General features: G+C 43.1%; 1 pseudogene; it reads left to right on the top strand.

The window, feature by feature from the left end:
- The first annotated feature begins 2303 nt into the window (after positions 1–2303).
- On the top strand, positions 2304–2882 carry LOC145124718 (secreted RxLR effector protein 161 pseudogene; annotated as a pseudogene).
- The last annotated feature ends 15308 nt before the right edge of the window (positions 2883–18190 follow it).

Below are 18190 nucleotides of genomic sequence, written 5' to 3'. Positions count from 1 at the left end.
TTGAAATTTCACCAACAATGAAATTATCAAATTGCCTTTATATACCAGCTCTATCACATAAACTTCTATCAATAAGACACATTACAAAAGAGTTAAATTGTTTAGTTCTAATGCACCCCACTTTCTGTATCTTACAGGACATCAGGACGGGAATGATCATTGGGCATGGCACTGAGCACCATGGATTGTACTATGTGGACTAGGTGACTCAACAAGGAACTGTGATGTTAGCTCATGGAAGTATTGATAGAGAAGCTTGGTTATGACATAGAAGATTGGGGCATCCCTCTGCTGGTTACTTACACCTTTTATTTCCAAAACTATTCCCTTTAAAGAGTTTAAATGTGAAACATGTGTTTTGGCCAAAAATCACAGACATACATTTAAACCAAATAATACTAGGGTTAAGTTTCCGTTTTCACTTTTCCACTCTGATGTATGGGGACCGACAGAAGCATGTGGTGGGCACAATTATCGATACTTTGTTATATTTGTTGATGATTATACTCGGATGACCTAATTCTACTTCTTAAAACAGAAATCAAAGGTGTTTGAAAAATTCACAATATTTTATACAATTATTCAAAACCAATTCAAAAAGAGTATTCAAATCCTTCGATCTGACAATGGGGGAGAATTCGTTAATGAGCTCATGAAACAATTCTGTCAAACAAAGGGAATAATCCACCAAATGGGGTGACCGAATGGAAAAAATCGTATCCTTCTTGAGATAACACGTGCACTTTTGATTGAATCTCAAGTCCCAAAGTCTTTTTGGCCTGAAGCCTTAGCCACAGCCACCTACCTCATTAATTGTCTTCGAACCAAAGCCCTTAATCTCAAAACTCCCATCCAAACCCTAACTGAATTCACTACACTTCCTCCTCCCCTCACTCTTGAACCAAAGGTCTTTGGTTGTTCAGTTTTTGTCCACATACCCAAAAATAACCGAAGAAAACTCGATCCGTGTGCCAAAAAATGCGTCTTTATGGGATATGGAGTCAACCAAAAAGGATACCGGTGTTATAACCCAAAAAGGCATCATATGTTCACTGCAATGAACTGTAATTTCTTGGAAACCGACTTCTTCTACAATTCCCAACTAAGTGGTCAAAGGGAGAAAGAAAAAGTTGACACAATAAGTTGGCTAAAATGGATACCATCATCAGGAGAAATCAATCACAGTATCCAAAATGAGTCATCAAGCTCCTCACAATCCGGTGAACCAAGGATCAGTGTCACTGAACAAAATCTTCCTAACCTGACGTCATCCGAGGTAAGTGCTTCTCATGATCCTTCATCTAGTAACTCCTCTCAATATCTTCCATCTAATGATCCTTCGAGAGAGTTAGAAATATCTAATCATAATGATCAGGAAGCAGATCAAGATAACCAAGAAACCTTGAGTCATAATCAAGAAACAACCGGAAGATACACTCTTCCACCTAGGGCAAACAGGGGAGTTCCCCCAAAACGATACTCTCCAGAAAAGCAACCAAATAAAAACGTAAAGTATCATATGGCAAACATAGCCAATGGAAATTTATCAAAGGAAGCTAAAGCTTTTACATCCTCCCTATACACGGAAGAAACTCCCAACTCCATTGAACACGCCTTGGCATCAAAGAAATGGAAAGAAGCAATGGAAAATGAGATGGAAGCCTTGGTTAAGAATGAAACTTGGAAGAAATGCTCTCTTCCATGAGGGAAGAAACCGGTGGGATATCGATGGGTATTCACTGTTAAACACAAACCAGATGGGACAGTTGAAAGATATAAAGCCTGTCTAGTCGCTAAAGGGTATACTCAGACATACGGGATTGATTACTCATAAACTTTCTCCCCAGTTGCAAATATTGACATAATAAGAGTTCTTTTCTCAGTTGTTGCCAATAAAGGATGGCCTCTCCATCAATTAGACGTAAAAAATGTTTTTCTTCATGGAGAATTAAGAGAAGAGGTCTATATGGAAGCTCGTCTTAAACAATCTCCCCGGGCTTGGTTTGGAAGATTTACTCTTGCTATGAAGAGTTATGGTTTTAAACAAAGTAACTCAGATCATACTTTGTTCCTAAAAAGGAGAGGTGATCGCATAACGTGTTTGATCATTTATATTGACGATATGATTATTACCGGAGATGATGAGGAAGAAATGATAAAGTTAAAAAGAAACTTGTTTACCGAGTTTGAGATGAAAGACTTGGGAAGACTTAAGTATTTTCTTGGAATAGAAGTTCTAAGGTCTAAGCAAGGCATCTTTATATGCCAAAAAAAAATTCCTCGACTTATTGGCAGAAACTGGAATGGTGGAATGTAAACCGGCAGATACTCCTATGATAGTTAACTTAAAACTTGATATGGAAGAAAGAGAAAAGTTAGCAGACAAAGAAAGGTATCAACAGATAGTAGGAAAATTAATCTACCTCTCACATACTCGCCCAGACATTGCTTACACCGTAGGGGTGGTCAGTCAATTCATGCACCAACCTCAGGTCTCTCACATGGAAGTTGTATGGAGAATTATTAGGTATCTCAAAGGGACAGCTGGTCATGGTGTTCTTTTTAAACCAAATGGTCATCTTGACATCCAAGGATATACGGATGCAGACCGGGCAGGAGATAAAGGGAATAGAAGTTCAACATCAGGTTATTTCACTATGGTTGGTGGAAACCTTGTCACATGGAGAAGCAAGAAACAGAAGGTTGTTTCCTTGTCCAGTGCAGAAGCAGCGTTTCGAGGAATAGCCCGAGGACTGACAAAAATTCTATGGATACGAAAGCTTCTAAAAGAAATGGGTTTTTTCCAAACCAAAACCAGTAATATCATATGTGACAATGAAGCAGCAATTCAAATCTCAGAAAATCCAGTGCAACATGACTGAACTAAGCATGTAGAGGTGGATCGACACTCTATCAAGGAGAAACTAGAGGCAAGAATAATAGAGTTCAAATTTGTCAAATCAAAAGATCAACTAGCTGACATCTTGACAAAGGCAGTTAACAGAAGAATATTCAACGAATGTCTAGCCAAGTTAAGTATTGGAGATCCTACTACTCAACTTGAAGGGGAGTGTGAGAAAGGAAAGTCAAATGTGTGAGCCAATCATGAGATCGATCTTCTTTTCATATCCCAGCTCAATATTTTCTTTGGAATTATAGGGTGTACAAAGTACTTTAATAACTTCCTTTTTTAGTTCTTGTATAACACCTATAAATAAAGGTGTCATGTTCAATTGTAATATATAGAATAAACACAATCTTCTCCTTTGTTCTCTGGTTATCATTGTTATATATATATATATATATATATATATATATATATATATATATATATATATATATATATATATATATATATATATATATATATATATATATACTGAGATAGAATATTTAAAAAGAAGGTTAGACAACCGGTTTATATTCAATTATATCATTTTTTATTTTATATATATATATATATATATATATATATATATATATATATATAGAGAGAGAGAGAGAGAGAGAGAGAGAGAGATGGAGAGAGAGAAAGAAAGAGGTAAAAGATCAAATGAAAACCATTAAAAGTTAAGAGCCACTTATTTTTAGCTTATTATATATATATATATATATATATATATATATATATATATATATATATATATATATATATCTTTTTGTCAAATATATGTTGTAACTTTATAAACGGTATTTTTGGTTTATCAATAAAAGGAATGGAAAAATGGTAAATATATAAAAATAAGAACCTAAATATTTAATCATAACTTTATCTGATGATTTGTAGTTTGATTAACACAAAACCACTAACTCAAATTCTCTCAACCATCTTTTATCTCCTACCACATCCACGAAATCACCGTTATCGCTGCCACAGGCCTAACCTTGTCACCTCCTTCGACAACCCTACCACCATCACCAATATTCATCTGTCACATCCTACGATCACTGGTGGATAACCATTATTTTTTGCAACAAAATCGGACAAAAATTGATCTTCCTTGGCCAACACTAGCAGATATACTACCACCATTACATTCTCTAGCGACCAAACCAGCGCCTCTGGTGAACCAGCAACCACCATATAAATGTGATCTCCATCGAACCATAACCTTCACATGTCATCGCTGCTACAACCAATGAACCACCTTTGTTTTACATATTTTTTCCGCTTCATCCTACCTCCGTCGATTTCCACCAACGACCTTCAAGAAGACAAAAACCTAACACCACCACCACAGTTGTCGTGCTTGTCATCTCATCCCTCTGATAAGGTGAATTATCACTCTATCTCTTTCTTTATGAATGATATATATGTTTAAATTATGTATTTTTACATGTATGTATGAGAACCTTGAGGCACTAAGTGAATGCCATTAAGTTATTAGATGGAAATGCATCATGAATATACATAAAAAAAACATGTATCTGAGCATGTATGTATATGACTGAGTATATATAGGAGATATACACAGAGACATGTAGCAGAGCATGTGTAACATCCCAATTTTCAAGGCGAAAATCTTCATTTTTAATTAAGTAACTCGTAAAATAGTTTACCCAAAAACATCACCAACATCAATTCGATTTATAAAACTGTAACAACGTGTCTCAAAACCATATCATCCATAGTAATAAAAATTAGAGTACGTTCCCAAGATTATCATAGTGCGGAATCCGGAGTGTGTGTGATGTGCCGCTACCGCGCCGGCTCCTTCCCCTTCGTTGAAGAGGTACCTGAAACCAAAATTGTAAACTGTAAGCACAAAGCTTAGTTAGTTCCCTCATCATACCACATACCATACAGTAACATACTGTCAGGCAATTCTTGGGTGCCTGACTACCCAGGTCAAGCCATTTTGGGGTGCTTGACTTACCCAGGTCAAGCCATTATGGGGTGCTTGACTTACCCGTCGGTCTATTTCACCCGACCACCGGGGACTATTTCACCCCCTACCACTTCCATATAACACACATACTCTGCCAGGAAATTCTGGGGTACCTGACTACCTAGGTCAAGCCATTCTGGGGTGCTTGACTTACCCGTCGGCCCTTACGACCGACACACGAGGACTATTTCACCTCCTACTACTACCACATAATAGCATAAACATACGGTCAGACAATTCTGGGGTGCTCGACCTACCCTTCAGTCCTAACGACCAAACTTGGGGCTATATCCCCCCTACTACCACTATCACATATAGCATATCATGTTAGCACATAAACATATCAGGTAGTAGCAAACCCAGATGAATATCACAAAGACAATCATCCAACATACAACTCCTACTGGTGGGCCGGCATTGTGGCCATAGACCCACCGCTACTGGAAGGTAACTCACCTCGATGTCGCGTAGTGTCTGCACTGATCTTTTCAAATTTCTCAAGTAGACACAACCATCAATCACAGTGAACAACCAAAGATTTCGAATCCTGAGCAGACAACGGTCATACCACCTGAGATCTCGCAAACTAAGTCATTTAATGTGGAGGTTCGAACCTCAGGCATCACTGCAAACGTATCTGATACGGATGTAAATGTCAACAAGGGTGATGGAGTTTCGACAAATGAAGCCCAAGGTAATCCTTCTATTGTTGTATCATCTACTTTCGAAACATCTGTTATTGATACTACAGTTTCGTTACCACCATTTCTTGTACTCAATACATCCCATATTCCTTCTTCCACTCATTCTCCTACATTTAATACTGTTTTACAACAACCTTTTATCACTTTATTCCCATCCCAATCCACCAATACCTCACCAGTTCAAGACACAGTAACTGATGAAGAATAGTTTTTAGGGTTCGTTTGCTGAAATTGAGTTTGATTCTGAGGAAGAAAATATCACATATCACATGATAATGTCCGGAAAGCAGTTTAAGATCCTGAATAGGAAACTCAATTCTTTATTATAGTTTCAAGCAAATGCAGGCAGTAATCATTATGTCTCAGGAATTGAAGTGGATGTGATTCTCAATGCTTAGGAGCATCGGATTCAAAGCAAAATTGATAATGTGAATAGAGATCTTGAATCTCGGCTTAAAGTTCACTCTGACTCCTTTAATTCCCCCAAACTCATTCCATTCTCGGCTTCCACCTCTCCAACACCCTCTCTTGTAACCCCAACCCTAGATTGATCCTTGTGAGCCAAAATAAGGTATTTTAAGTGCTTTGTAGTGTTCTTGTTGCACCTTAGAGAAGAAGGAACTCATTGAAGAAGTATTGGTTGCATTGGAGCTTGTAGATCCAGACTTTCTTCACCTTGATCTTTCTTCTAGATGTATAAAGTTTGAATTTTGATGATGAAATTGTTAGATCTAGATAGTTTTGGGTGTTATGAGCTTTTGGTCACTTTAAGTGCATAAAGTTTAGATCTTGAAAGTTCTTGCTTTTCTTTTCAAAAAAAAAGTTTACATCTTGAAAGTTTGTGACCTTGTTATGGATAAAGTTGGAAAGTTTTTATCCATCTAAACATCATTTTGATTCAGATCTGGTGGTTAGAGACTTGTACTTAATAGACTAAGTTGAAAAAGATGCACTCTTGGGTCCCTTTGAGACTTAAAGACTAGATCTTGTTTTGTTGGGACCATTATAATGGATAAAGTTGGAACCTTTATCCAATATGGAGCTATTATGAACCATAAAAATTTGATCTTGACCTTTATATCCCTTCCATAGAAGACTTGTTATGTCTTATTGGGTTATGAACTTAGGGTTTTGGACATTAAGCACTTTATAGCCATGCAAAGTCATAAAGTTGGAAACTTTATGACTTAGGACATCATTTTGGGCTTGGATTAGAGTTTTGTATGTAGGAGCTTAATGGAATAAGCTCTTAATGGAGTTTTAGGATTGGGTTGCGTATGTTGGGCGTACCTGGTGGTACATTGTGTGTACGTGGTCAGCGCCCCGCTTTTGGTCAACATCAGAGTACGCTAGGCATACTATCTTGGTACGCAGGGCGTACTCCGTCGGGAAGAAGTACTGGCTTTTGGACCTTGACCGTTAACTTTGACTTTGACCAGGGTTGACCAAGTTTAACCTAAAGGCATTTTGGGTAATTTGATTTATAGTTTGAGATTTGGGTTCCTGTTAATTATATAGGTGACCGGTAGAGATAGCTTTTAGAGTAGTGATCAGTGCAGCTATTCTTTCAGACTATAAGGTGAGTTTTCTCACTATATCCATGGTTCGAAGGCACCAATGCCGGCCCATTACTTGTTATGTGGAATGCTAGTTTTCTCTATGATGCCAGCATGAAAGACCAGGATCTGGCCTCTGGAAATCGTACGAACGACCAGGATCTGCCCCCTGGCAGTTGTATGAAAGAACAGGATATGGCCCTTAGCAGTTGTATGAAAGACCAGGATCTGGCCCATGGCACTTATATGTAAGACCAGGATTTGGCCTTCGGCAATGCAATGAAAGACCACGGGGGTAGCCCATGACACTTGTATGTTTTGGTATGTAGCATTTTGTGGAACTCACTAAGCTTTGTGCTTATGGTTTCATATTTATGTGTAACACTATAAATTTTCAAGACAATTTTTCTTTTGAAAAACATTTGATTCTCAATACACATTTCATAAAACATCATTTGTTTAGTTTACAAAACACAATCCCTTCTTAATTACTTAATAATCCCGGATCCTCGAAACATAATTCTTTCACTAGTGTGTACAATCAAGCCGGTGCCGTCCCGAGATACCGAGAAAAACCTGAAACACATAACACATAACACTGTAAGAACGAAGCTTAGTGAGTTCCCCAAAATACCACATACAACACCTACGCCACTCGAGGCTACAGTACGACCCTCCGGTCGATGTGTCTCAGCGGGACCTTCCAGTCCCATAGCACGTTGGACCCTCTGGTCCGGTCATAGCTCGTTGGACCCTCCAGTCCGGTCTATATCGTCGGGCCCTCTAGTCCGGTCTATATCGTTGGACCCTCCGGTCCGGTCTATATCACACATAGCATACATATAACACAAAGCACATAATCTCAACATACACATATCACATAATACCCTCCGGTCTGCACATAGATACCACTCTAGGTAATGTATAGTGAGAAGACTCACCTCGTATGAAGTCGGATAAACTTTCGTGCTCGACGTCCCGACCTAGCCTCCTCCTATCATCCGAATAACATTCCTGATCAATACCCTCTCATAGTCTCATCTCTGAAGATTGGGTAGAAGGCCATTCTACCCCTCCCTGAACTCTCTTGAATCAGCTTGACCAAAACCCTAAGGTCAACTGAAGTCAACGGTCAAACTTTGAACTGACTCGTCGAGTGCACATGGGCGACTCGGCGAGTCCATGCGAGTCCTCTGAATCCTTCTAGCCTCACTTGGCACGTCGAGTCATCCCTTTACTCGACGGGTTACTCTGGTCACGAATCGCGGGGCAACCCCGACTCGACTCGTCGAGTCCACTTATGAACTCGACGAGTTGCTTCCATGGCAACACTCAAATGACCTTCTGAGGTCAGATCTGCTTCTCTAACCTATAGATCTGCCCTTCCCATACACAATAACCACGTAAAGGTCCGACCTTTACATTCATGCAACATACATAGGGCTCCTTTTGGTGAAATCATCTCTAAAAAGGCAACCTAAGTTCATTTCTTCCATGGAACAACATAAAGCAGGTTGGATAAGGCTCTCTGGACCTCTAAAGGTCCAGATCCAGAGTCTAACACTCAAAGGGACAATATACTCATCATTTCAAGCCAATAAAAGGGTATAGAAAACCCTAAATTCAAGAATCTCCTACTAAACAGAAGAAGGGATCGATTTACTAGCTCAAAGTTGCAGATCCAAGCTGGAAACCCACAGAATAGCAATCCCCTTGACCTCCTCTTGCTAGAAACACCTTCTTCTTTGCAAAACCACACTAACAAGGATCAAAAAGGCTCTCTCTCTCACCCAACTCGCTCAAGCTCTCTAGGGTTTCTCTCTCTGGGTTGGTAGCCACAAAGGAGGGCTATAAGGACCCTTAAATAGGGCAAATGCCCAAAGATTTAGGGTTTATGCCGTCAGCACGGACTCGTCGAGTCACCTCGCCGACTCGTCGAGTCCATTCATTAATCCAGTCAGCAAATCGCGATCCTACTCGACGAGTCTAGGCGTCAACTCGTCGAGTCCCTCTCTTTAACTCAAAATAAATGAATAACATAGAATACTTGGGAATTCCGCAGTATCACAACACCCCCTTACTGACTAGTGAGTAGTACGGCTCCCCGCAGTATCACAACACCCTCTCGCTGACTAGTGAGTACTACGGCTCCCCGCAGTATCACAACACCCTCTCGCTGACTAGTGAGTACTACGGCTCCTCGCAGTATCACAACACCCTCTCGCTGACTAGTGAGTACTATGGCTCCCCGCAGTATCACAACACCCTCTCGCTGACTAGTGAGTACTACGGCTCCCCGCAGTATCACAACACCCTCTCGCTGACTAGTGAGTACTACGGCTCCCCACAGTATCACAACACCCTCTCGCTGACTCGTGCAGGCTGCAGCTCCCTGCAGCCTCACCTCACTTTCTTTTACCGCCCACGGTCTCAACCTCAAGTCGGCTCCACACGCTTCATCCATTAACCCACGTTCCACGGCCCGACATAGATAAGTGCACACATACCCATCCAAAAGTAAGTGTCACTACTCCTGACGGCAATCGACACGACAATTTCTTTTCTCGCTGCAATCCTCATTCTTTAATAATCTCATTTAACATCAACTACTCGATATGCTTCCCCGGATACTTTGGTACACCCACACAGAATCTCACGATGTCTTGTCCAATCCAGTGATCTTATATTCACAACCCCGTTCTTGGATACCGCATTACTCTTTCGGAACCTCTCAACCGATCTTCCTCTCGCACCACTTCAACCTTCAGAGTATTCCATCTCCCAACTTAAAACATCGAGGCGTCGATAATGACTCCGAACATGTTGTCGAGAACCCGAAACTTCCCCTCTACTGGTCACTAATCATACGGAACTACTCATCTCGACCCTGAAATTGGTTGACGAATCAACTGTTGCCCCTTTCAGGGGTATAGATTACAATCTATACCTTCACTTGCAAATCTCAGCTATTGAATTCGCAATCCAGCGACCCGATCGCACTCGAACTCGACATATGTTAACCCAAAGAAGCACAGGCCACGAAGAATCTTCCAATTCACTCATCCTTTCTCAACACATACCACATGCATTGCCTCCCTCTACACCTATCCTCGGTCACCAATAACCTTGGACTCATGAATCCGCACAGCGGGTCTCTATATCCATATCTTTAACCTCTCTCGAACAAATCTCTGATCCCCTCAATAAAATACCTTGTTCTCCCCCACTTAGGGTTCGAACCATCACCAATTGGCGCACCAACAATCTATCCCACAGACTGTTTCCACTAGTAACATCACACCTACTCTTGATGGTGCTACGCAACGCTCGATGATCTCCTCGGCAGAGATCCAGCAACTTCCAATACCCCGAATCTCAGATGAAATCCTCAGAACTTCCCATCATGACTGCCTCTAGTTAGTCAGAATCTCACTCATTCCATCACCGGACTTCCCAACTGTCCAGTGTCAACCCTGATCTGGAAATAGTGAACTGTCATCCTCCTCATCCTCGACTCCTCAACCCACGCCCCATCACGTCTCTCATGATAGGAGTAGAACCCACATTACCACTCTCGATACCCATCCAAGACAATAAGAGCCACCGCCCTGATATACCCCTCTTGATCGTCCGACACTGCAGCTAACACATGCCCTACTATACTCAGTCGGGTGCATCCTGGTCCTTGACCATCTCAGTCCCCACTGACGACCTGATAAAGCTATATCTTTACCTCGCGGCAGGCCCACTACCATATATCTGATTGAAGATCACCCTCAGTGCAATCCCATAGAGCTCACCCCCAAACTCAGGAACCGAAATCTCAACACCTCTTACGTCTCCCACAAGAAACGGAATTAGCACTACTCAGGTCACAGAAAGTGACATTTCCACTATCGGTCGGTCACCCGGCCCAGACCGTATTCTTCCATAACGCACCATCCCTACTCATCCCTGAGTCTTGCGACTCCAACTGGCATATCACCAACAATCCCTCGGAGCTAACTCTATTTCCCTCTCCAGGGATGCTCCACTAAAACTCGTTCATCATGGCCTTCTGGCCCCAAACTCTTTCACATCTGATCTCAGTCTAGACACTCGTTTTTAGAAAAATCATTTATTTTGAAAATTTTCCTCAATTCCTCAGTTTGAGTCCAGATATACCCGAAGGTGCATCCGAATCCCTCAAACCAAGGCTCTGATACCAACTTGTAACACTGTAAATTTTCAAGACAATTTTTCTTTTGAAAAACATATGATTCTCAATACACATTTCATAAAACATCATTTGTTTAGTTTACAAAACTCAATCCCTTCTTAATTACTTAATAATCTCGGATCCTCGAAACATAATTCTTTCACTGGTGTGTACAATCAAGCCGGTGCCGTCCCGAGATACCGAGAAAAACCTGAAACACATAACACATAACACTGTAAGAACGAAGCTTAGTGAGTTCCCCAAAATACCACATACAACACCTACGCCACTCGAGGCTACAGTACGACCCTCCAGTCCGGTCTATATCGTTGGACCCTCCGGTCCGCTTTATATCGTTGGATCCTTCGGTCCGGTCTATATCACACATAGCATACATATAACACAAAGCACATAATCTCAACATACACATATCACATAAGACCCTCCGGTCTGCACATAGATACCACTCTAGGTAATGTATAGTGAGAAGACTCACCTCATATGAAGTTGGATAAACTCTCGTGCTCGACTTCCCGACATAGCCTCCTCCTATCATCCGAATAACATTCCTGATCAATACCCTCTCATAGTCTCATCTCTGAAGATTGGGTAGAAGGCCATTCTACCCCTCCCTGAACTCTCTTGAATCAGCTTGACCAAAACCCTAAGGTCAACTGAAGTCAACGGTCAAACTTTGACCCGACTCGTCGAGTGCACATGGGCGACTCGGCGAGTCCATGCGGGTCCTCTGAATCCTTCTAGCCTCACTTGGCACGTTGAGCCATCCCTTTACTCGATGGGTTACACTGGTCACGAATCGCAGGGCAACCCCGACTCGACTCGTCGAGTCCACTTATGAACTCGGCGAGTTGCTTCCATGGCAACACTCAAATGACCTTCTGAGGTCAGATCTGCTTCTCTAACCTATAGATCTGCCCTTCCCATACACAATAACCACATAAAGGTCCGACCTTTACATTCATGCAACATACATAGGGCTCCTTTTGGTGAAATCATCTCTAAAAAGGCAACCTAAGTTCATATCTTCCATGGAACAACATAAAGCAGGTTGGATAAGGCTCTCTGGACCTCTAAAGGTCCAGATCCAGAGTCTAACACTCAAAGGGACAATATACTCATCATTTCAAGCCAATAAAAGGGTATAGAAAACCCTAAATTCAAGGATCTCCTACTAAACAGAAGAAGGGATCGATTTACTACCTCAAAGTTGTAGATCCAAGCTGGAAACCCACAGAATAGCAATCCCCTTGACCTCCTCTTGCTAGAAACACCTTCTTCTTTGCAAAGCCACACTAACAAGGATCAAAAAGGCTCTCTCTTTCACCCAACTCGCTCAAGCTCTCTAGGGGTTCTCTCTCTGGACTGGTAGCCGCAAATGAGGGCTATAAGGACCCTTAAATAGGGCACAGGCCCAAAGATTTAGGGTTTCTGCCATCAGCACGGACTCGTCGAGTCCATTCATTAATCCAGTCAGCAAATCGCGATCCTACTCGACGAGTCTAGGCGTCAACTCGTCGAGTCCCTCTCTTTAATTCAAAATAAATGAATAACATAGAATACCTGGGAATTCCGGATGTTACAATTCTCCCCCACTTAAATTAGATTTCGCCCTCGAAATCGCTCCTTATCAACATATAGATCTAGCGCCATCGATAGGATCTCGAACCACACAGCTATCACCCCCCCTCTGGACACCTGAATCCAAACAGGGATTCCCAATCCCAAAAGAAAACCAACCCTTCTGATTCTCTCCAGACATAATCCAACAATCGGCTACCGATCATTCATACCAAACATAGCAACGATCTGAATCACGCCCCAAGAAACGGAAGGGTTTACGTCCCACCAGGGCTCATCCACTAAACTGCTATCGAAACCCATCCGAACAAAGAATTCTCAACACTATTCCATCAGACACGAGAGAATAATCGTGCTCGCTCAGAAATGTCCTCAGACATCAAAAAAATCATAAGCCTCAGCTCCATTCCTCATACCCCTTTTTAACACTGAGTACCAGGTCTGATCTCGACCCATCAGTTGGACCTCCAAGGCCATCCATTGCACTATCCCAACCGTCTCAATGGTTTCCTCTTCCCTATAACTACACCGGCCCATTGTGATACACAAGTCACGAAGTTCGCTTTACCCCAAGCGAATGCTACACCCCCAACAGAAAATCAACTCAACCCCGACCTCTGTCGTCTACTGCTCATAGTTCCATGCATCTCGCGGTACCTCCCATACCCGAGTACTGACCCACACAGGTCTGAGACATCAAATGATAAACAATTCCCCTCATCATGGAATCCACCTCAAAATCCAGAATCTCATTCCGCCTACCCAACGCACCACCAGAGCCAAACTCAGACTCGAGAGTTTGGTCTGACCCAGAGTTGGAACCGCTCGCTCCAATGAAGCACTCAACTCACGACTCATGACCCGCAACCCGCGCGTATACCTCTTTTATAATTCCCTTGGGTTGCGACAACCACCACTCAAATCAGAGTATAACGATCCCCGACAAATATAGGGACCTCCGTCTCTTTCCTGATCTGGCCCCCAGGCTCCCGAATACTCAATCCAATAAGGCTACTCAAGCCTAAGAACTCTCCTGCGTCATGCTCTGATCAACAAATAACGCAGCTCCCTGCCGCACCATGACACCCCCTTACTGACTAGTGAGTACTACGGCTCCCCGCAATATCACAACACCCTCTCGCTGACTAGTGAGTACTACGGCTCCCCGCAGTATCACAACACCCTCTCGCTGACTAGTGAGTACTACGGCTCCTCGCAGTATCACAACACCCTCTCGCTGACTAGTGAATACTACAGCTCCCCGCAGTATCACAACACCCTCTCGCTGACTAGTGAGTACTACGGCTCCCTGCAGTATCACAACACCCTCTCGCTGACTCGTGCATGCTGCAGCTCCCTGCAGCCTCACCTCACTTTCTTTTACCACCCACGGTCTCAACCTCAAGTCGGCTCCACACGCTGCATCCATTAACCCACGTTCCACTGCCCGACATAGATAAGTGCACACATACCCATCCAAAAGTAAGTGTCACTACTCCTGACGGCAATCGACACGACAATTTCTTTTCTCGCTGCAATCCTCATTCTTTAATAATCTCATTTAACATCAACTAGTCGCTGTGCTTCCCCCGGATACTTTGGTACACCAACACAGAATCTCACGATGTCTTGTCCAATCCACTGATCTTATAATCACAACCCCGTTCTTGGATACCGTATTGCTCTTTCGGAACCTCTCAACCGATCTTCCTCTCGCACCACTTGAACCTTCAGAGTATTCCATCTCCCAACTTAAAACATCGAGGCATCGATAATGACTCCGAACATGTTGTCGAGAACCCGAAACTTCCCCTCTACTGGTCACTAATCATACGGAACTACTCATCTCAACCTTGAAATTGGTTGACGAATCAACTGTTGCCCCTTTCAGGGGTATAGATTACAATCTATACCTTCACTTGCAAATCTCAGCAATTGAATTCGCAATCCAGCGACCCGATCGCACTCGAACTCGACATATGTTAACCCCGAGAAGCACAGGCCACGAAGAATCTTCCAATTCACTCATCCTTTCTCAACACATACCACATGCATTACCTCCCTCTGCACCTATCCTCGGTCACCAATAACCCTGGACTCATGAATCCGCACAACGGGTCTCTATATCCAGATCTTTAACCTCTCTCGAACAAATCTCTGATCCCCTTAATAAAATACCTTGTTCTCCCCTACTTAGGGTTCGAACCATCACCAATTGGTGCACCAACAATCTATCCCACAGACTGTTTCCGCTAGTAACATCACACATACTCTTGGAAGGTGCTATGCAACGCTCGATGATCTCCTCGACAGAGATCCAGCAACTTCCAATACCCCGAATCTCAGATGAAATCCTCAGAACTTCCCATCATGACTGCCTCTAGTTAGTCAGAATCTCACTCATTCCATCACCGGACTTCCCAACTGTCCAGTGTCAACCCTGATCTGGAAATAGTGAACTGTCATCCTCCTCATCCTCGACTCCTCAACCCACGCCCCATCACGTCTCTCATGATAGGAGTAGAACCCACATTACCACTCTCGATACCCATCCAAGACAATAAGAGCCACCGCCCTGATATACCCCTCTTGATCGTCCGACACTGCAGCTAACACATGCCCTACTATACTCAGTCGGGTGCATCCTGGTCCTTGACCATCTCGGTCCCCACTGACGACCTGATAAAGCTATATCTTTACCTCGCGGCAGGCCCACTACCATATATTCTGATTGAAGATCACCCTCAGTGCAATCCCACAGAGCTCACCCCCAAACTCAGGAACCGAAATCTCAACACCTCTTACGTCTCCCACAGGAAACGGAATTAGCACTACTCAGGTCACAGAAAGTGACATTTCCACTATCGGTCGGTCACCCGGCCCAGACCGTATTCTTCCATAACGCACCATCCCTACTCATCCCTGAGTCTTGCAACTCCAACTGGCATATCACCAACAATCCCTCGGAGCTAACTCTATTTCCCTCTCCAGGGATGCTCCACTAAAACTCGTTCATCATGGCCTTCTGGCCCCAAACTCTTTCACATCTTATCTCAGTCTAGACACTCGTTTTTAGAAAAATCATTTATTTTGAAAATTTTCCTCAATTCCTCAGTTTGAGTCCAGATATACCCGAAGGTGCATCCGAATCCCTCAAACCAAGGCTCTGATACCAACTTGTAACACTGTAAATTTTCAAGACAATTTTTCTTTTGAAAAACATATGATTCTCAATACACATTTCATAAAACATCATTTGTTTAGTTTACAAAACACAATCCCTTCTTAATTACTTAATAATCTCGGATCCTCGAAACATAATTCTTTCACTGGTGTGTACAATCAAGCCGGTGCCGTCCCGAGATACCGAGAAAAACCTGAAACACATAACACATAACACGGTAAGCACGAAGCTTAGTGAGCTCCCCAAAATACCACATACAACACCTACGCCACTCGTGGCTACAGTACGACCCTCCAGTCCGGTCTATATCGTTGGACCCTCCGGTCCGGTTTATATCGTTGGATCCTTCGGTCCGGTCTATATCACACATAGCATACATATAACACAAAGCACATAATCTCAACATACACATATCACATAAGACCCTCCGGTCTGCACATAGATACCACTCTAGGTAATGTATAGTGAGAAGACTCACCTCGTATGAAGTCGGATAAACTCTCGTGGTCGACGTCCCGACCTAGCCTCCTCCTATCATCCGAATAACATTCCTGATCAATGCCCTCTCATAGTCTCATCTCTGAAGATTGGGTAGAAGGCCATTCTACCCCTCCCTGAACTCTCTTGAATCAGCTTGACCAAAACCCTAAGGTCAACTGAATTCAACGGTCAAACTTTGACCCGACTCGTCGAGTGCACATAGGCGACTCGGCGAGTCCATGCGGGTCCTCTGAATCCTTCTAGCCTCACTTGGCACGTTGAGTCATCCCTTTACTCGAAGGGTTACTCTGGTCACGAATCGCAGGGCAACCCCGACTCGACTCGTCGAGTCCACTTATGAACTCGGCGAGTTGCTTCCATGGCAACACTCAAATGACCTTCTGAGGTCATATCTGCTTCTCTAACCTATAGATCTGCCCTTCCCATACACAATAACCACATAAAGGTCCGACCTTTACATTCATGCAACATACATAGGGCTCCTTTTGGTGAAATCATCTCTAAAAAGGCAACCTAAGTTCATATCTTCCATGGAACAACATAAAGCAGGTTGGATAAGGCTCTCTGGACCTCTAAAGGTCCAGATCCAGAGTCTAACACTCAAAGGGACAATATACTCATCATTTCAAGCCAATAAAAGGGTATAGAAAACCCTAAATTCAAGGATCTCCTACTAAATAGAAGAAGGGATCGATTTACTACCTCAAAGTTGCAGATCCAAGCTGGAAACCCACAGAATAGCTATCACCCCCCCCCCCTCTGGACACCTGAATCCAAACATGGATTCCCAATCCCAAAAGAAAACCAACCCTTCTGATTCTCTCCAGATATAATCCAACAATCGGCTACCGATCACTCATACCAAACATAGCAACGATCTGAATCACGCCCCAAGAAACGGAAGGGTTTACGTCCCACCAGGGCTCATCCACTGAACTGCTATCAGAACCCATCCGAACAAAGAATTCTCAACACTCTGCCGTCAGACACGAGAGAATAATCGTGCTCGCTCAGAAATATCCTCTGACATCAAAAAAATCATAAGCCTCAGCTCCATTCCTCATACCCCTTTTTAACACTGAGTACCAGGTCTGGTCTCGACCCATCAGTTGGACCTCCAAGGCCATCCATTGCACTATCCCAACCGTCTCCTCTTCCCTATAACTACACCGGCCCATTGTGACACACAAGTCACGAAGTTCGCTTTACCCCAAGCGAATGCTACACCCCCAACTGAAAATCAACTCAACCCCGACCTCTGTTGTCTACTGCTCATAGTTCCATGCATCTCGCGGTACCTCCCGTACCCGAGTACAGACCCACACAGGTCTGAGACATCAAATGATAAACAATTCCCCTTATCATGGAATCCACCTCAAAATCCAGAATCTCATTCCGCCTACCCAACGCACCACCAGAGCCAAACTCAGACTCGAGAGTTTGGTCTGACCCAGAGTTGGAACCGCTCGCTCCAATGAAGCACTCAACTCACGACTCATGATCCGCAACCCGCGCGTATAGCTCTTTTCTAATTCCCTTGGGTTGCGACAACCACAACT

Source organism: Lactuca virosa, chromosome 1, assembly GCF_052849685.1.
Source record: "Lactuca virosa cultivar CGN04683 chromosome 1, Lactuca_virosa_CGN04683_v6, whole genome shotgun sequence".
NCBI classification, from domain to species: Eukaryota; Viridiplantae; Streptophyta; class Magnoliopsida; order Asterales; family Asteraceae; genus Lactuca; species Lactuca virosa.
The sequence above is the reverse complement of the archived record's forward strand: the minus strand, read 5'-3'. Positions and strand labels throughout refer to the sequence as shown.